At 39.6% G+C, this 16,444-nt stretch overlaps 1 protein-coding gene and 1 long non-coding RNA gene across 7 annotated transcripts in view; one reads left to right on the top strand and one right to left on the bottom strand.

Annotated features, from left to right (window-relative positions):
• Positions 1 to 16,444, bottom strand: part of ALDH1A2 (aldehyde dehydrogenase 1 family member A2) — a 112,731-nt gene that overhangs the window by 36,900 nt on the left and 59,387 nt on the right. The window lies entirely within an intron of this gene.
• Positions 1,864 to 5,184, top strand: LOC147650716 (uncharacterized). The gene is made up of 3 exons (XR_015275831.1): positions 1,864 to 2,017; positions 2,639 to 2,693; positions 2,867 to 5,184. It is a non-coding gene; the product is annotated as an uncharacterized LOC147650716 (long non-coding RNA).

Below are 16,444 nucleotides of genomic sequence, written 5' to 3' on the forward strand. Positions count from 1 at the left end.
CTCAGCAACTTCATTTCCTCTCCTTGGGAAACATTTCAAGAGTCCTAATGATTAGTACAATTGTAAGGGAATGAACTAGGTGGGATTGCCAGTCAGAGGTACAGCTTGTTTATTTTCACAGGCCTTGTTTTCCTTCACTTTTATGGCTGTCTTGATACAGCAAATCTCTCACATTCTAGAGTGTGTTGTGAGACACTCCTGGGAATGACTGGGGACCAACAGCTGGCTATGGAATCAGTGAAAAGCTGGTTTATAAGAAGGCACTAGGAAAGCAAAAGCCAAGGCCAGCAGTCCCCTGGCTGAATGACCCGTGATGGATCAGCAGTGCCATTTAATTTTATTTTTAAGAGGATTTTTCAGGTAACCAGCAAGAGTCACAGCTTCTCACTGGCAGCTCACAAAAGGTGAGGAATAGGCTTCAAGGCCAACCTCCCCCAGTGCAGAATCCTGCTTCTGAGCCATGAATGAGCCTCTCTGGGCAGTGCCAGTGGCTGTGCTGCCTTCAGGGGACACCCCTGCAGAGCCAGGGCAGCCTGGCTGGCCCAGCACCCCAGAACAGGTGGTTCTCATGTCGTTCATTACCCCAGAGCAGAATCATCCTCAGCAGCCACCCAGATCTGGGTTCTTTAGTGAGATGCCTTTCAGCTTTGGAGGAACTGCAATTGTATGAGAGTAACAGTGAACTGTACAGGAGCAACTTTCTACCAAATTTACTTTGGGCAAGCAAGCCTGTGGGCATAGCTGGTTTTCAGCTACAAGAGGTCCAAGAGGTCCAGAGTAGAACAAAAGGAAAAATCCAGCTGGTTTCAGTGGGAGCTGAATCAGGCCCCAGTTGAGGAAAAGGAATCAGTGGCAACAACCTCCAGAGGGATATTTGTACTGGGAAACAAAGATGTTTCACTGGAAACTTGACACATGCTCTAGAGCCTGTGAGGTCTGAAAGGCCAAACAAAACCAGAATATGTTGATTTTTCTTTTTCCTTTTTGGCTGCTGGGTTGTCCTTCTCTCTCCTTACTCACACCCCCCACATTGTAAAAATAAAAAAAAAGAAAGAAAAAAAAATTAAAAGGAAAAATATCTCTGGTCTAAAGCTCTATGTGCTGTGGTGTGCTTGTTCTTTTTTAAACTCTCATTTGGACCTCAGAGCCTGATGGATAATGTCATGGCTTTTGGACATACTATACCATAAATGGGGCTTTCCTTCATAAAATCAAGCTTGTAGTTGCACTGAAGGAATCTAGAGTGCAAATTTGTGAGTGTACTGAGAAGGCTGGAGAATTTTAAACCTTTACAAATACAGTATAGCAGGAGGATCAAAAAAGTGGAATCAGAAATAAAATGCCCAAGAAGTGAGTGGAGCTGCTCTGATTTCACTGTCAGTGCAGCAGTGCAGCCAGCTCTGGTACAATTTTGTTTGTGCAAACCCAGTCCTGTGGCAAGGGTAGGTGTCTGATGAGAAGACCAGGGTGTTTGCCTTCTCTGGGTGTAAATACCAAGTAGCAAGGCCTGAGTCAACTCTAGCAAAATTAAAGCAAGCACTTCATACCAGTGAAGATCAGAAGTCAAGTGTTTGGTCATTACACCAAGGACTACACAAGGCTGTAGTCACTGAGAGGTGACTTCATCAAGGCTCAGTGACATTTCAACCTGTGTAAATTAAGTCAGGCTTCAGTGTGGACAACATGAGCTGGAGGAGGATTCCTGTGGTCGAGCTCTAATGGTGGCAGGAGCTGGGTCTCTTTTCAGTCCCAGAGAGGTGGGAGGAGAGGGCAAAGCAGGACCTGGCTGCAGGGGCTGTGCCTTGTTCTGCTCACCTGGATGTTGTTCAGGTGCTTAAAGGCAGATAGGGCAAGTCTCCTACTGAGCAGGCTCACAGATAGAAGAGGTTTGGGGAATGGTGTGCTAGGAAAGGGGTGTGATGGGAGGAGAAACTGGAGGAATCCAGGGTCTCTGAGCAGCAAATGGAATCAGAGAAAGGACTTGAAGCCTCTCGCCAGTCTGCTGTGAAAGTGGAATGTAACATGATTTTTTCTCCCCTATGTCCTACATCCCTCACACCAAATGTTTGACCTGCCTGTCTTCCTGTCTTAATTAGTCTTCTGTCTTTCTGGGAGTTGGGTCTGTTCTTCTGCAAATGGCAGGACATCAGACAGGGGAAACCTGTCATGTTTGTTTTCTAAGCTGTAGGGGGTACCCATTTGAAAAAACTCCCGGCTTATCTAAACATTTTTGTTTGTATGATTTTGAATTAGGAAGTGTGAGTAATTAGTTAAGAAGATTAAATAAGTCTTAACAACATGCAGTAGCGTGCTTACTTTCCTCCTCCCCCCCAAGTATTTCCTGCACAAAACCCAGGCTGCCAAACTGTGATGATACCCTTTTTTATTTTAGTTTCTCACTGTGCCACATGCTGATACAGCATCCGTTATTTCAATTCAGTCTCATTAAAGGGATTATTTTGTGCCTGGTTGTTCAAGAAAATTAATCTAAAGAGAAGAAACTTCAGATTGTATTGTCTGTTGAACTATACCCACCACAAACATTTTACTCCTTTTGGCTGCCTTATTAAACCTGTGGGAAGAAACTTTCGTTGCAGCACATAAAGGCTTTCCTCAAAGAAATTTTTACTTTTTTCAGTTAATGAAGAATTTGTTTGCTAGAAGAACAATACAGAAGCAATAACATAGCTCAGGTAATATTTCATGTATTCCTAAGAAACTAAGCTCCCTAGCTTTACTTATCCTTTCATCAGTGGGACTCTTTAATTGCTGGAGAAGAACGTTTATTCTCTTTAACTGCATCAGAAAACAGTGCTTGTGAAACCAGGGTGACTAAAAAATTAACTGTGCTTTCTATTTTCACCAGTTACAAAGACAAGCCGTCACTGGATGAGCTGGGTAAGGATGGCAATGGCTTTTATGGAGGATGATCCTTGATGTCACTTACTGCACCTTAAAAAGTGAAATAATAAAAGATTTCTAAAAATCCACCAAATCGAGAGTGGAGAGGAGAAGTATTTGTTTAGATAATCAATTATTGGGCTGTCACTGTGCTTTAATGAAATTGTGGCTATTAAGAACTTGATCCTGGAAACCCTTCCACAAGCACTCATTTGAAATGGTGGGAATGAGGAGGGGTTTGTACAAACATGACTCATATTACTCTGTGTAGTTCTCCTGTGTTTTGCATTATTTGTGCATTGCAAGTCTTGTGTGCTCCTTATGTGTGACAGAAAACAGTCTGAGCTATTTATCTGTACATGGGAAACATGCTCTGCCATTTGGAAGAATTTAATCTCCCTTGTAGGTAACTGCCATTTTAAATGTTCATCACCAGGAACAAGTTCTTACTTAGAAATTAGCTGTGCTGCATAAATAAATATTCCTCCTAGGATTTCAGACATTATAGACAACACAGAAAAATACAATGAGCAAATTTATTTTGACATAAAAGCTCTGCCTGAGAAAATTGCCTTATAACTACACATGAGAAATTGCTGGAATGTCAGCTTCATTTGCAGTGGCCCCTTATGGCCTGATCACCCTCCCTGGCACGATAAATCACTGGCAAGATCCTTACCTTAACACGTTTGATCTCAGCTCAGCAAGACTTGGTTTTGATGTGAAGAACTCCAGATCTGTTAGGTCAGAGACAAATAGCAGAGCCACTGACCTGCAAAGTGCTAAGTCTATATTAGACCCAAGTGAGCAGCCTTAAGCTCCTGAAAAGTTTGCCTTCGCTTCTACTTTGCATCCTGAAGCCTTACAAATATTACTGTTAGCATGTTTTGTTAATGATGCCAGAGACATTTCCTTTTGTGCTGTTCTGCATGTACAGAATCCACAAAAAAACATGTGGTGTGAGAAGCATTATCTTGGATAAACTGTTAGAATTATCTGCACTTTAGAGAGACATAAAATAAAACCCGTTATTTATCAGTTTCTTTACTTAATTTACACAAATGGCTTGCACTGGCCTTCTTCTTACTAGACCATGCCTACTGATATCATATATAATGATATTCACCATTACACCCGTTAAGATGATGCAAAGTGCCTGTATGTACATGTCTGTACATACAGAAATTCAAACTACTCCTAGAAAGAAAAAACTCAGCTTGTGACATTTACATTCAAAGTCTGAACTTTCACAAAGAACAGTTTTGTGGCCACTCAGTTTTGCAGCCTTGGTTTGAAAGTGTTCATTATTGTCCTGGTTAAACAGTCACTTATCTCTACGATAGTAAGCAGGAGTGTTAGTCTACCAGAAAATTGGATGTTCTTAATGGGCTTTGGGGGAGAATAGCTTTGCATCATCAGCATTAAGTTAAATCACATTAAGTACCCACTTACAACATAGGGATTACCACTTATGACATCTTTGGTGAAAGCCTTTAAAACAAATTGTTGTGTTTGTTAGAAGAAGCTGTGAGATAACAATTCCCAGAAGTCTGATTTATAAATTCTTTTTGCTCTTCAAGAAGATGCAAAGGAACCCAACACCTCTCATTCAATTCTTTAATGAAATCTCGCAGGCTGGAAATTATTTTCAATAAAATGTCTTGGAAAATACTAATTTATTTACTTTAGAATATTAATCTGGAGAGAAGAAACTGTTAAACTCCCTGTCCTCAGAGTTCAGTTCTGATTTCTCCTTCAGTTCTTTCTGTTTTTCACAATGTCTTTCACAATGCAAAGTCATTGCTTTTACATATACAAAACTGGAATAGGCCATTCTGCTTTTTATTATTCATAAGGCTGATTGGGGAGAACTGGGTTTAAGCTGTCAAAGTAACCTGCTGTGCTTGGATACCTGACAGATTTACATCTCAAAGTACACTGTGGTGCTAAGGCTAAAATTGGATGTGGAGTGTTCTTGCAAGATCCAATTACAGTCTCAGTCAAATAGAACACCTGAGGATATACCAAAATAATGCCAATTTTGATAGAATTTAACATTTTTGTATATGACCGGCAAGCTATTTTGTATAGAGATGAAGGCCTGCATGAAAAATGAGCTCTTCTATTTAACTTTAAATAGAAACAGACTAATGACTTTGAGTATGTAAATGAAAAACATGGCCCTAAACTTTTGCCAAACATGCAGTATTAAGAAAGCAGATTAGGGCAAACCCAAAACCTGGTTATACCAAGCTTTCCTTAAATGAGCAAAGCATGCTATAAGTCTTGTCAATAAAGAGGCTTCCTTAAAAAACTTGAATATTCATGTATGCAGTCCTGAGATCCCCTCTCCACATTTCCTTTAAAATTCATGTGTATTTTCCCCTTTTTTACCAAACCCCATTTTTCTCTGCTTGAACCCCTTGTAATGATGCCAGAATATGGGCAAACCTCATTAGTTTCCGTGCTGTCTACAAGACAGGATTTATTCTTGTAGTGAAGACAATGAGACATGATCACTAAATGGCTAAAATCGCTATCAAGACTTTAATCTGAGAAATTTCTCACCCAGATATTGTGAGTACTATTGGTATGTAAAGGTGTGGAGCCCAGTATTAATTACAGCAAACATGTCACCCAGTGCCCCACTTGTGCAAGGAGCACACCAGTGACAGCTGTTTGTGAAGGTTCATGGCATGCAGCCTTTGGCAGGTACCTGGTATAAGGTATGCTGCCAATCCAATCCAGTGAGTAATAACTAAATTCCCATGGGACCTGGCTGAAGTCAGATGTTGCTATTCCTGGTTCACTGCTTTTAGTCTCTCTAAAGACCATTTAGGCAAACAGCTGGAAGAGCTGACTACAAAGGTTCCCAGTCACAGGGAACCACTCCGGGAAAGCAGGTAAAGGCTTCTAATCAGGAAACAAGTTATCAAAGGATTTGTCCTGTTGCTCCCTCAAGGAAAGAAATTAACTGAGACAGAGAGCAAGACCATAAACACATTTGTGTTACAAGCAGAATCCAGATATTAAAAGCAATTGTCTTGGCTGATGGGAGGAAGAGCTGTGCCGAACCACTCAGTGGGCATGTTCTGCACTGGGCTCCTACTTGGCATCTAAATAGGAGGGCCTTCCTTCTCCCTCCGTGCTAGAGTGCCTTACTGAAACAAAACCTCTGAGATGTGAATAGAAGCAATACCAGCACTGGAGTTCCAGTACTGTCACCACTTTGCACTGATGGAATATTCCTCCTCCTGAAGAGAAGTACAGAGGGGAACAACATCACCAGCTCCAGCTTCATCTGAACTCATTATGCAGATCTTGCAGCAAGGAGGGCACTGCCTCCCTGACAACACTCAGAGGAACAACAACAGACAACTCCTGATGAAGTGACACAGAAAGAGAGCAAAGAGCACAAAGAAAGGGGTCTTTCCATCTATACCATGTGTGTGTGTGCAGTGAGTACGCAGAGAAGTGTGGAATTAATAACATACAGAAATGCAGACATGCATCCACAGGTAAACACCGGCTCCAAAATTCATCTGTATTGCCATTTCCCAGAATACCATGTACAAAAATAGAGGCTTGATCTTCTTGTAGTCTGGCTGGTTTAGCAAGAGATCCTGCCTCTGACACTGACCTACTGTCTGAGTTAGTCATGGTTACACTCCCACAAATTTAAACTCCCCCATCTGTGAAGGAAACCTTGTCACAGTTTTACAGTGAGGCTGAATCAATTAATGCCTTCTGAAAGATGTGATGGAGTAGAATATTAACACTTGCAGTTGAGTGATGCCAGCTAAAAACATCTTTAGTAAAGTAACAAATGGATTTAAAAATCACTATCAAAGGGTTGGACCACCAAGACTCCTAAGCCAACATCAGCATAGCTACAGCACATTTAGTGTTAGTCTTATATCACTATTTCAAATGAATGGTGAAAAAAGCAGAGCTTGATTTTCACCTCGCAGGAAAACAGCATCTAATAAACATCACGAAAGAGAAGGGGCCGTTGAGTAGGTGTGGTAAAGAAAGCATGATAAGGACAAAAAGAGGAAGACCAACAAAATGTCAGGCACTGATGGAAAAGGGGGTAAAGGCTTAGCCAGATGTCCTGAAAAGCAACTGTGCTTGTTTCTCAAGGTCCATGCAGAGCATTCTGGTACAGGACTGCTGCAACAGTGTGTCACAACTGAAGCAACTGGAAAAAATAAAAAAGTCTGTTGATTTGGAAGGTAGGTGGTAATTTCTTGCTAGTTTTGAACAACTCAATAATAAACTATTTCTGTTACAGCTGAAAAGAAACAAAAGCAAATGTAAAATGTAGATGTTATGGTAAGCTTTGAAAATATCCGGTGGAATCAGGACAATGCTTTTATGTCTGGGTGCAAAGAATGTTTAAAATATACTCCAAATATGTTTCAGACAACAAAATGAAGTGGTTCCTTAAAAAAAAAAAAGAAATCTGTGTATCCACCTGTCAGTTACATAAATGCCTTCTCAAATCAATTTGACAATATAAAGAAGTATTAAACCCAGTTTAAAATTTAATTCTATTTTAAGGACATTTTACACTAGCAGAGTGGTAAATAAAAGTGAGATGCAGTGTCATGGGAAGTGCTTTTGCGATTGAGCTGGAAAGACTTTACAGGGATTTTCAACAAACTAGATCACAGTTTTCATCTAGGTCATCTTATAGCTGGGAAATAAAAGCGCAAGTGCCTATAAACCAGCCTAAGAAAGCTGAGTGTGAAAATGGGTGATCTGGACTCTATCACGGAGAGGAAGAAACCAGCGTTTTTTGAGCATAAGGGGATGAGAATTATCAGAGGCATACCACACTTTTTACGTGTAAGCTGTGTAGGGAGGACAAGTCGGGCTGCAGAGGGGGGAGCAGTTCTGTGTGCAATGCTTTGCGTGGGCACTGCTTGGAGGAGAGAAATAACAAAATTGCGGACCCACTGATATAGAAGCAGTGTAGATCGTGAAGGATAATAGCAGGAGTGAGGTACTGGCTTCTAAATAAGAGCAACTGAAGTGACATTGAAGTGGTACTGAAGAGGAAAAAGAGTAAGAAGGCAGTAAAGCTGGCCCCAAAATAACTCCGTATTAGTTCAGTGAAAGCTGCACTGAAATAGTGTGTAGAGAACAGAGTTTTCTGTATCCTAATGTAAACAACATTTGACACAGTCCTGTCAAAGACTAAAAATTGTGTCTGAACCCCTGAGAAATGGTTACCCTGTAAATAATTCCAGCTTCCTTGCAGGAGAGAAACACATGAAGAAGCCATACTCTCTGGGATACTAAACTTCAAGAAGCAGATTTTTTTTAAAGAGGAAGTAACTTAGAAACTCCCTGCTTGAAGCTCGGAAATTAAAATCCATGGAATCAGCATGGAGGCTTAAGAATGTGAAAGAGTCAAAGAAGATTTGCATTCCCAAGGCTAAAAAAGGAAAGCACAAGCAAGAAAATAAATGGGGTGGCAAAGAAGGAAGACATGAGAGGAAACACAAAGGCTGCAAACACAAAAAATAAAAATTTCTACTAAACATACAAAATATTCCGAAGAAAATTACTGGAAAGGTAACACAAATAAAACAATCAAGAGAAGCCTAAATTAAATAAATAAGCAGATGAAGGCTGTGGGAGAGTCACTGGATTCTGAAAACAACCTGGCTATGGAAGGGAGACTGAAGATTCTTCCAGAAGTGGCCGCTCATTTTGGGGAGATCTTTATTTGGCTACCCCAAAGTAGATTATATTTACATTCAAAAATCAGAAAAGCAGAGCCACTAGTTGGAAGACTAGAAAATGACAGGTAAAATAGTTGTTCTGGGGAATCATCTTTATTAAATTCTAATGCCAGCAGTATACAAAAAAACCTTTAAGGACCGTGTCCAGGACAGGCCCAGTGCTTCACTCTCAATTGTGCTGTAAGGAGTTGAAATTAAATTCCTGGAATGAAAAGAAATCCTGAATGCTAATCCATCCTGAAATCTACTGCATCAGTTCTTCCAGTTTTCAAAAGGCATCAGGAACTGCATAAAAGCCACTGAGGGTGTACCAGGGCAATGGTGGGAGTGATGATGATAATGATATGGTGCTTTTCCCACTGAAGCATGAGAAAACAATGACACAGCCCAGATCTGGAAGGATCTTCCAATTGGATTTATTTCAGATGAAATGTACACCTGACATTCTAACCTGCCCCAGTCACTTGGGGCCAAATTTAAGCTGTGCTGACCTATTCACAAGAGGGTAAGATCAGCCTTTATAAAAATACTGACATTCACCCAAAATGGTAAATAGCTCTGCTTTGGGAAGAAATCAGTCTCACTTTAGAGATAAGCCCTTACCTGTGTAAATACATGTGTTTGGAATTTCTGTCTGAAAAGGACTTTCTGACAGTTTCTGAGTAAAACCCAAGGGATTTAGTGTAATCGTTGCCACAGGACCAAAGCATGGTAAGAGAACAGTGTCCCCCTGGCATCCTCTTTCCAAGTTCAGCAAAGGAGCTGCAGCCTGTTTTACCATGCAATGCTTCCGGTATTTTTGTGACTTTCCAAATGGATTTTTTTGTAACTCACTTTAAATTAGGGCATACTATAAATCCACATGGAAATTAGCAAACATATCCATTCTGCAACCACACCACCTGCTGTAGGCCCCTCACAGCTGTCCCACAGCATCCCCTTAGATTTTGAGTTCAATTCAGAGTCTTCATTACCTATGAATCCCTCATAGATCAAGATCTATGTACTCAAGTGGTCAGTGTGATCCCCATGTTTCAGCCTCCAGCTGAGGCCAGTTGAGATTGAGCTAACCTTAAACATTTTCACTTGGGTCACAGAATGAGATGTGGATGGTTTCCTGCACTATTTTCCCACTTCAGTACAACAAAGCTGGAATGCATTATGTTTCAATTCATCTATAAAAATACAGTTCACTAGTCTCTCTATGAAAGGCACTGACTCCAAGTAATCATGGATTGGGTTCTTTCTGTCTTTTGTCATTTGGGAGACTATTGCATCAACACTTTGATGTGGCTTCATGTATCACGCTTTTAGTAATGAAGTGCTCCTAAACCTTAGTTCAACATGTGATTTAGCATCAATGTGTTGCATTCATGTCACAAAGGTAGATCACTATTTACAGAAAAAAGTGATGAATAGAAAGATGATTTTGGACAAATTCTGAAATTAGGAACTTGTGTTTTGGAGAAAACCAGATAGGAATATGCAGTTTGAACAGGAATTCATTTGCTAAACACAGCAGTAATGAATGATTGAGCCCTTGGATGGCCATCAATGTTTAGAGTTCGTCATTCTCTGCATAATACTTGGTAGTAAATCTTCACACAGCTATTCATGCACTTACTGTGCTTTAAGCAGGGATGCCAGCCCTTGTCTGAGGATTCCTCACTAGAGAACTGCATAGAACTGCAGCTTTCTGAAAAATTTTTAAACCTCTACACATCTGCACTTTTATTACATTTACATAGCTTCCTTATGATCTTGTCTTTGTTTAATTGCATTTCTTGCCTGTCATTTCTTTCAGCTGAAATAGATTTGATATACTGGTTACTTTTTACAGGGAATGAGTTCTACTTCTAAAAAAACCTCCAAACAGATAAAAAACTGTTGGGTTTTTTAGAATTGGGGAGAATGAAAGAATTTTCAAAAAATAAATAGAGAAATGTTACAGTCCAGCCTCACAAAAGATAGCTGCAAAACTGTAAAAGAAATAATATGACTTTATGCAAGACCTGACAAAGAATTTATGATATGGACCACTGAACTCATCTTCTGTCATTTATCTCTGTAAATGTGTGAGATTTCTTGGAAGATAGTTAGTCAAATGAGGAGCCAAGATGAAACAGTGGATACAATTTATTTAGACTTTAAAAAGGCTTTTGATGATAAAGTCCTTAGCAAGAGGCTATTAAGGAAAGTTAGTAACCATATGGTGAAAGATAAAGTCCTGCCATGGATTAAAAAGTGGTTAAGAGATAAGATAAAAAGACTGGAAATAAACGGATAATTCTCCCTGGAAAAAGGTTAATAGCAAGGTGCCCCTTCATTACTGTGACTGGCAATCAATATCTTGGCTCACCTGCCTTTGCAGATCATTAATAGTAAAGGTACAGAGTCTGTAGATAAAAATGTTCAGGCTAATCAGAGTATTGTAGAAAATATTACTGGGGCTGAAGTTAAATGACATTTGGGCAACTCAAGGGAGATGAAATTTGCCAAAGGCAGGAAATACAAAGCGAAGCCTCTTGGAAGGAGGGGTTAAGCAACTTCTGGATGTTGATCTGTGCCCACTGATTTGCAATGTCCATGAACAGCTCAGGGGATCTGTTCATGTGCCTTGTAAAGAAAGGAGGACAATAGGATCCAGTAGTTCCAAGCTGAGGTCCTCCCAGGCACTTTATGGCAGTGAATAACTTCAAACTGGCAGAGCCCATTGAGGTCTGCCCGGAACAATTTTGTATGGACAGGGAGATGTACAAGATGCATCAAGAATTCTTGGACAGTGGGATTTATCAGAAAATGCAGATCTACAAGATAAAAATGTAATAGGGAAATGCACCAGAATTGGCCAACTTCTATGGGAGATGTTTCTGAAGGACAAAATGAAACAGAATTAATGAGGGAATTTTTTTTTTTTTTTTGTCAGAATGAAAGACTGTGAGAGCATGTGTGTTATTCCTTGCTCTGTTCAACATCATTCTTGAAGTGAAGACCTGAATCCTATTTTTCCTTCAATAGTGTCCTGCCTACTGGGCTATCAAGCTGATGCCTGAGACCTCATAAATACTTAGGAGTAAATTATCCAATGGCAGATAACATTAAATTCTTTCCAAAGACAGCCAAAGGTGGCAAAATTTTGACCTATTCCCCATCAGAAATTAGGGATCCATATTCAGGTTCTGCTCTATTTGCTTCAGAGCAGGGGTATGAATTTGTCTGTCTTTCAACTCAGGCAAGTACTCTGATTATTACTGGCCTTCTAGCTTTGATATGCAAATAAATACATGGATCTTCTGCATTTGAATACTTGAAGAGTTAAACTTTTTTTTTTTTGCTATGAGAAAAGCAATGAGTAAGTCTTTCAGTGCATCATTTGACCCTCCCAACTGGACAGAGCCAGAAATGTATTATTGTACAGCTTGATGCATTAAACCAGGGTGCATTTTCCTTAAAGATCCAGCCTCTCCCTGCAGATTTGGCACAGTAAGAGGTCGCTGCTACCATAGTTACCCCTCAGTAACACAGCAGTCTGCCACAGTTCTCTAGCTGGGGCCAGTTCAGCCCCATGCTTTCTGTGTTTTTAAGGCTCATGGCTGTTGTGGCTGTACTGGAGTAAGCAAAGGCAGGGACTGGATACATGTAAGACTACACTTGTTTCTTGTTCCCTCATGCAAAACTTCGGTAAATTTGGTTTGTGCAGAAGACGGTAAAGATTTGGGAGGAAAGAATAATCCCATATTTGGGCTACTAATTGGAAGAGAGTGCATAAATATTTTCCAATCACTATCTGAGTTGATGGATTGTAATACTAAACGCAAAGTATGAATACACTGGAGGAGAATTCGAACTGCAGATTTAAACAACAGTAAAACTGCATACAGTATATACACTGAAATACCATACAGAGCAACATCCCTAGTGTCAGCATCAGATGCTGAGGTGTTCCACAGAGGGGTAAAGTGGCTGTTCTATTTGTCTACTCTTCATGCAAACATCTTTCATTTTCTGTCACCCATCTTTTGTAGAAGAACTGTGCTCACCTAGGTGACCCAAAAGCCAAGCTGTCTTTTTCAGGCATTGCTTAGTGAATCTGACTTCAAAAGGCACTAAAGTAGCTCATTTAGGGAAAGACAGATGGGAAAGTGCATGTATGCCTCACTTACCTGAGTTTTGCCAAAGCTTGTCTTCTGTTCAAAAAATAACAAATATTCTGCATATTACTCTAAATAAAACGGATTTCCTGCCTCCTATTGTAATGCCAGTCTAGAATTTTATCTGAAAAACACATGCTGGAAATTTTAATAGAAAGGGTCATGCCAAGGAAGCCCAATGGGAATGAATATACTGAAACCTAGCAATAAAATATTTCAAACCTAAATGCTTATCATATGACAATTTGAGATGTATGTGTTAGTTTTTGTCTACCCAGAAGCAGTTTGCATACACTTCATACAAAGTCCTTTATACAGCATTCTGTTGCAGTGCTGGGTAGTTTACCTGGCCTGTGTGTAGAAACTGGACAGATTTTAGCCTGTGGTATAGGCAAAAGGGTAGAAGCAAACCCTCTTGTACAAGACAAAGAAGATATGGTTGTCAGCTAAATCATAGGCTGTTAATAGAGAAATGTTTCATGTACCTCCTCACTGCCACTGCGCTGTAACTTCATCCCTTTAGGGCACCTCTTTCTAAAAAGCTCTTAAACCACAATTCTTCAGCTTTTCCTTATGCTAAAGTTGTTCAGCTTTTACTCAGATTTAAATCAATTGGCAAGCAATAAACAAAACTTAAAACATCCATCTGGATTAGTGTGCTCAACATGATGCAAACTGAGAACATTTATTCACTCAGCTACCTGATGTAGTGACACAGCTGTGACAGGACAGAGCCATGGAGCCCTCAGCCCCAGGCTGTCCTTAAAAGAGACAACATGACCTATTAAGACCACGAAGAAAATATTTTGTAAAGCAGATGTGATTATGCCATAACAAAGGAAGGACAGACACATCCTGCAGAAACACCTTTAGCTCCTCAAATGGAGACAGCAGGAGGGAAATGTTGCAAAGGGCTCAATCCACAGGGCTGATTCCATACCTACTGTCAGACACTTGGGAGACAGACTCAGGAGGAAAAATGGAGTTTCATAAAAGCTTAGGAGAGGCATCAGTGGAACAGTGCAAACCCTCTGACCACCCTCAGAAGCTGTCAGGTTCTCTGGGCTGTGCTCCCTATACTAAACATGCTAATGACATGTCCTTAGCGGACATCATGCTACCGCTTCTCTCACACATCTGATATTTCTGGAACAGCCCATTCTGGGAGAGTTTCTGACACAAAGCTGACTTTTGTAGAAGCGTGACTTATTCCCAGGGGGAGGGCTGGATCCCCTTCCTACCTACGTGCCCCCTTACATATGGAGCACAGCACGCTCCTGACAAGCCTGAGGAGGGCTCACTGTGCCGCAGGGCTGTGGAACAACCTAATTCCATGCCAAGATGCCCTTTTCTGTAGATGCAGACCCTACCCAAATGCTAATGTTAAAAAGTAAAGAGTTAAGGAGTCAGCACAGTGAAAAGAGAGATAATCCTGAATGTAGCAGTTCAAGTACTTGCCAGCCTCACAAAACTTAACCCTGTGTGCTTGAACACTCACCTGCATGTCTGGTTCACATCCTGCTCACCAGTTCTTATTACACACATCGGCAACACTTTATTTTTTACAGACCGTGCCAAGGTATTAAAAAACTGGGAAAAATATTTCTAATGACTGTTTTTTTAAAGCAGCATAGGCTGACTTCCAATACTGAAGTCCCAATAGCTACTGCTGCACATCTTACATAAAACGATGGCATCGGGTAATTTTCATCACTAAATCATATTTTTTCTGACATATCCAAACCTACATTGCCTCTGGGTGTTCTGTCAGGTGTACAGGTCAGAAGGACTTCACATACAGTTTTCTGCTTATTTCAATAAACTTACCAGAGTAAGATATTTCACAAGTTTCAATAATTCTGCTAAATAATCGAATAAATGAGAATTACGCAGGTGATATTTGTTTCATCTATGTAGTTGGAAGGAGCTTTCATAGCAACCTCAAGGGTACTGCAGTTATTAAAAGATTAATGAATAATTTCCTTTTTCCCAGTACATATTACAAATCTTTAACAAAACTCACTTAGGTAATCCTGGAATTTTAACGTCATACCCTAAGGAGCCGGTCTGTTTACCAACTTTAGAATTATAGAAATAGAATTGAATTGGCAAAATATATTTAAATTTTTCTCACGAAGTTTAAGTGTTCATAGATACTTCTATTCTTCATAAAGAATTAACTCCCAAATGGTTAAGTTTCTACATGTATAGACACCTGTAATAAAGAGTTCAAGAATTCTGTGTCCTGGTTGTGTATTTAAAATTCCCAGCTAACAAGCAGGAGAGAGATTGTTAGGAATGCTCACAGATGTCTGATTTTACAAGGTCTGGGGTTGTTTTTTTCTTTTTTTCTTTGCCAAAGTGCTTTAGTCTAATGTTATTTATTGTTTATGGAAGTTGTTTGTCATTTAGGACATGAAGTGACCACTACCCCAAAAGAAAGAATCAAGTTACAATCCATTATTTCATTTTTGATTGTTTTTCTTTGTAATAGGTGGGAAAGTGGATCCTGGATAAAAGTCCTGCCCAAGACAAAACTCCAAGCTGAAGACTCCAATTATCTATAAATCACTTGAATTTCCTGCAGAGAAAGAGAAAAAGGAGGAAAGAGCGAGACAGACAGAAAAACAGAGACAGAGGATATGCCAAGTGAAACATTTGATACCTGTCCTAAACCAAAATTTTCTGAAAAGCAACCAGGAGTTACCTGATATCTCAAACCCAAGCTTAGAAGAAACACATTGCCATTGTTTTTGGCTTAATATTGAAATAACTTTCTTTTAATTGTTCCATTAGTATAAAATGTGTAACACTGTAGATCTGAGATGATGGCACTATGTATTAGCCTATTAAAGGTCACTGTATATTCTCACAGAAAGAAAGCTATGATTGCTGATGACTGCTGTATTTTTCAAAGATTTCTAGAAACAATTCTCCAGTTTTAGAACAGAGAAATGCAAGTACATTTATGATGCAAACTGGCTGTGATACTACTCTCAAGTATTTCCACCAAACCCTCCTGGAGCATAGTTTACAATGAAACCAGCAATGGACAAAATTCATGCCAAATACTCTGCACAGTATGATTACTCCCGAGGTGTAGCACTACACAGCATCCAATAACTGAATTCCTCACTTATTTAACTATTTAAAAATAAATTATGAGCAAGAAACCAGATGCATTTTTAGATTTGCATACTCCAGTTTGTATTAAAATGTAATGAAATTTAAAGTCGTTGACTTTCCTCTGAAACATTCTTCTAGAACAAGGAATTACTGTAACAAATTAGAGGACAAATTAGTTTTGGCACCCACTAAAAAAAAAAAAAGAAAAGCTTTTAAAGTGATGATATGGAGGAAAAAAATTACGCTACATCAGCCAAAATCAGTCTCCTATCAGCATTAAAGCTCCTGAAGTTGTATTTCCAGTAGATAAAAATGTTATCACCTTTTTCCAGTGCTGATGTGCTTATTTTCTTATTAAGTTACTTGGTAATTAAAACAAAGTCTGACACATTGTAATCTGTTTATACAGTAGATCTGAAACCTCTCCAACAGAAATGAAAACATTCTTTAAAGGTACTGAAGATTCAAAGATTAAAAATATATAAACGAATTTTAAAAAGCAAAATGCATTTA

This window comes from Cyanistes caeruleus, chromosome 13, assembly GCF_971803275.1.
Source record: "Cyanistes caeruleus chromosome 13, bCyaCae1.hap1.1, whole genome shotgun sequence".
Classification (NCBI taxonomy): Eukaryota; Metazoa; Chordata; class Aves; order Passeriformes; family Paridae; genus Cyanistes; species Cyanistes caeruleus.